This window comes from Anomalospiza imberbis, chromosome 11 (assembly GCF_031753505.1).
Source record: "Anomalospiza imberbis isolate Cuckoo-Finch-1a 21T00152 chromosome 11, ASM3175350v1, whole genome shotgun sequence".
Lineage (NCBI taxonomy): Eukaryota > Metazoa > Chordata > Aves > Passeriformes > Viduidae > Anomalospiza > Anomalospiza imberbis.
In genome coordinates this window covers 11,050,577-11,055,442 of record NC_089691.1, presented here as the reverse complement: position 1 = coordinate 11,055,442, position 4,866 = coordinate 11,050,577, and positions in this window count along the sequence as shown.

Here is a 4,866-nt window from a genome sequence, read left to right as displayed (position 1 = left end):
CCTCCTCGCTCCGGCGCGCCCCGCCCTCCCGCGCGCCTCTCCATTGGCTGGGCGCGCACCGCCGCGCGCTGATTGGGCGCGGCCCGCGCCGCTGTTGCCAGGGGAGCGGGGCAGGGAAGTCGAGGCAGGGAAGGGCTCGGCTCCGGCTTTGCTCCGCATCCCGGCCCGGCCGCCTGCCCCTCCCGGGGGAACACGGGCCGCGGGGACAAGCGACCCCTCCGCGTCTGCCAGCGGGCCCTGCCAGCGCCCCGCGAGGCAGACACAGGGCACGGTCTCCGCCCGAGCGGGCAGTGCTGGGCAGCCGGCCGTGGCCCCGAGCTTGGAGGCACCCCCCAGGCACGCACAGGCTGGGGCCTGTCCCGTTCACCTCCCTGACCCGTCGATTCCACCTCCGCAGGCCGCAGCAGCCACGGACAGGGCTCTCCGTAACTTGCTGTCAGTGCCTGCTTGAAAACCATTTGTCCCCTGGTGTGCCACACGGTCCGTCAGTTGGGACGGGCCCGGGCCGTGGCTGCAGGGCTCCATCGCAGCTCGCCCGCTGAGGAGGGGGAGCAGCTGCACAGCCCTTGGGGCAGAGGAGGGCTGCGTGCTTGAGCTCACAGCACATCCCGTGCTTCTGTTTCTGAACGCCACAAATCTCAGGCAAACGCAGCTGAAGGTCCTGGAGGCTCCCCCCACTCAGCCTTACCCTGGATGACTTTTTAGGCCAGTGGCTGATGCTCAAAATGCAATCACAGTCGTCAAGGTTTGAATGCAAAGCGTGAACTGTGGGTAACAACAGCCACCATCATTGTAAGGAAAAAAGAATAATGAGATAATTGCAGTTTAAATTACTAAGCAACAGTCTCTCTGACAATGAACTTAGTAACGCTCTGCCATCTATTTAATCACACTAATGAGACAGAACAACTCCACTTAGATACAAATTACTCTGCGTTTCATTTAAATAAAGGTCAGAGAGCTAAAAGCCACACAAGCCACCACACTTCTGCTGTACAACACACCCAGCAACAGGCATCCTTTTTTTCTAGAGGGGACCCAGCCTTTCTGGCTCTGAGCTGCCAAGGCAGGGTTGCATAGTGCATCTTGCTCAAACCTCCCACTTCTGCTTCCCAGCTGCCTGCCTGTGTGTGGGCCTTGGGCTTCTCCAGCTCAGGAATGGCTCCTTGGTTTGGAGAGGTCAGCACTGGTTCACCAAAGAGGTTTAGAGGACAAGAGATCTCTGGTTTCTAATTGTTCTAAAGTAAAAGCATGGCTAGAGTCTTGTGTAAGAGACAATTATACCCCATGGTTCTCACTGCATAAAATATGCCTCTTGTTCATCAGACTGACAGACAAAGCCAAGCAGGACTGCTTGGTGACAGTGTTCTCATTTATCTGGCTGGTACCATCATGATTTCCTTAATATAAAAACCTGGTTTTGTGTGTCTCTCTCACCATTTAAACCTGTTAACTTCCCTTGGATATTAAAAATTTTGTTTCAAATCTATGCCTCTTTGGGCTGAAGCTGGACTTGAGAAGGCGAGTCTGTAATTTGCTGAAGAAATCTGACTGGCAGTTATGACTGGACATTGACACATGCTACTAGTTTTAATCTGTGTTTGCAAGTCCAGAGCTAGCCCAGGCTCACATCTGATTTATGCTCCCTTGCCACAGGGCGAGGGGATCTGAGGTGACAATGGGGCCCTTCCCCAGTGGGTCATGAGCCCTCCAGAGGCTGGGAATACTCCCCCATGCTCACAGCAGCAATAGGTTTCCTCAAGCTCACTCCTCGCTGCACTTCTTTGCGTTCCTCTTAATTAGCGGGGGAGTAATTCCAGCCTATTCGAGTTACTTGGCATCTCCTACCTCCTCCACGATCAGCTTCCCTGATACAGTTCATGCCTGTAATAAGATGTCAGCATTGCGTTTAGCTTGGCAAGCCTTTCGTTCCCACACTGCTCTTGCCGGCACACGTCTTAGAGTCACTTCCTAAACTTCCAGCCTCCCATCCCATCAGGTCCAGGATGAACCCCCAGCTAGCTGTGCTCCTAGACACACAAGGAAGGCTGATCTTTGGCTGCATGGCCAGTGACCCTGCAGTCCAGGGGACCCCACAGCACTTCTCGAAGCATTTTCCCCTGAGCAATGGCATGAGGCCAGCGTAAGGAGCTTTAGCTGCAGGAGTCACTGCAACAGCAATGCAACTCAACCCTCCTCCTCATGGCCAGGACAAAGGAGATGCATTTAAGCCTGTGAGGATCTGCTCATGCAGGCAGTTTCTCCCAGTGCCTAAAGCATTCACAAAACAAATAGGCAACAAATGTTCCCATTCCGCAAACACCTTCCTCTCCCTTGTGTACACTGTGTATATATACACATATGTACAATTAAGTGCCAGACAGACAGTTTAAAAGAACAAGCATTTCCTGTTATTTACCGAACTGGTACAATACAGGAAGCAGCAGAGTAAGCTTCTCCCTCTTGGGCTGTCAAATTCACAATCCAGAGGACACACCTTCAAGCATAAAGTTAATGCATTTTTATTTTTTCATCTCCCTTGCTAAGGATCTAAGAATTGAACCTTTTACAGAGAGCAGTGGACTGATGTAAAATTCCCTGATTTAGTATTATTCTTACCATTTGAGGGTTGCAAAATTTCATTTATATGAAAACCGAGACCCTGAATCAAATAATTATAAACCTCCCAAAATTCAACCACTTCTTACCAACCCGGTTTCAACCCAATACAATGTTCTAACTACATATTCCTCATCAGCAATCTTAATCCCATGCTTTGTCTGCATGGTGTGGTCTGTGCCATTTTTATGTGCCTGTGGTAGCTCAAATTAATGCACATGGTTCTAGTTATTATTTACTTGCAAAACATTTCATCAGAGCATGTGTCTGATTCAGGACTGAAAAAGCCAGGCCACTAAAGGAGACAGTGCTTAATGAAGTAGCAGGGAAACATCATGCTTTAAAGGTGTCTTGCACAGAAATAGATGCTCTCAGTCCTCCCAAGGTCAAAAATAGTAATTATGAGTATGGAGCTAGGAGAAGAAGGATAGCAATGGATTGGGTTTTTTTGGCATGGGGCAGCAGCAAAGCCAGCACTTTCTGTTACTCCTGAGCAGTTACATATTGATGGATGGGTCACATAAGAAAAACGAAACTGGACTTTGTTTACTGGGTAGAAGCACAACTCTGCAATTTCTCAAGAGCTACAGGGATGTAGGGCTGACAGCAGCTGCTCCACCAGGCAAGGTGTGAGGGATTGCAGGTGAAGGATCTGTGCTTTCCTGAAGAAGGCTATGATTAATGCAGAGTTTTCTGCACCCCAAGTTCCTTTCAGCTGATCTGACCAGACCCAGAAACCACAGGCAAAAACCATCGGTAATTTATGGTTTAAGGTTTAATTTGTTGGCTTTGCATCAGGCAAGCAAGGAGCACCTGTGAGCCACCTATGTTGGTAATGGGGCCAGCAGCAGTGCACTGCTGGAAGGGACTGAGTGTAACAGCCCAGGTGCCTGTGCTTGTTGAGTTTCTGCAGGAGTCTGAACTGGCTGTTTGTGCCCACATCCTGCTGCAGCCTGTCTGCTCTGCTGCCTGGGGAAGAGGAAGGAGTGCAATCAGAAAAGAGGCAGCAAAAAAAAGCTGCCTCTGAGCCAGGGACACACACAAACCACTACCTAGCCTGACACAGGAGATCTTCAGCCTCTTCAGAGAACAAGGACTCTTGACAGACCCACTCCCAGTTCCACTCCTGTGGGTTTCAGATGAGATCCCCAGCCTCAGAAAGCTTGTCTTGCCCATCTGCCATACAACACTCTGGAAACAGTGTCCATGGGCTGCTAACAGAGGTCTGTCTTGGTCTCCTGATAACAAAATGCCAGTTACAGCTGTGTCCCCTCGCTGCCCTCCTTTCACCAGTCCTGTCTGCCCAGGCTGTAACTCTCCAGTGGGACTCCTACCTAGTGATTTGCTGCCACGGCAGAATTCATGTGCTATTGTAGGATAAAACAACTTGCCAAAAAACACATGAAAAGAACAATACAGAGATAGCAAGTTCCCAAAGGTTGGGAGAAGGCACAGGGTTTTTTCCATACAACTTTTTCTAAGTTTTCCTGCTGGGCAAGGCAAAGCCTTTAAATGCACAGACAAGACCCCAGCTCCTGGGGGCACTGGTAACACTGGAGGTACACAGCCATGGCCACCCTGGCACAGTGACATCACCCACACATGGTCTTCCAGCACTATTGGGAGGCTGTACTGGGAATCTGTCAGGCTGGTGGGCTGTGTTTGGGGCAGCAGACTGCAGCCAGAGTGAAAACCCAAATACACAAAGGTTTGGATCAGCTCCTTAGTCCTGCCTCCTATGACAGTGCTGTGGTGCTTCGTGGGCAACCATCTCAGCTGCAGTGAAGCCAGAAAGAGCTAGCAGTTTCAGTTTCCTCTTGTGCTCGTAGGCTGCGGCAGCTCCATCCCCCTGTGCCTGATCTCCTGCAGCTTCACTGGCTGATTCTCCTTCTTCTGAGCCTCCCTTAGGCACTCCTTGGTGAATAAGTCCCTCTGTTCCTTTCTCCATCCCACAGGGCCAGGCAGTGGTACAAGGGCTGTTCCAGCAGGCCAGACTACTTATCTCCATTTGTATTATTCTTTGTGGAATACTAATGTTTATCATGGGGGTGCTTAAGGCCAGATCTCTGTGTCTGGGATTGCACTTTCTGCTCCAGGCTTTGGCCAGAGACCTCAATCTTTGTTGGGGCACCCAGACCTCGCCCCGCAGCACTGCTCTCTGATCTTTATACGGTCACAATTTCATGATTTTGCCTTCAGCAAAACAGGCCCACCTCCCCAGCATGCACAGTAGCATGACTAAGAGCT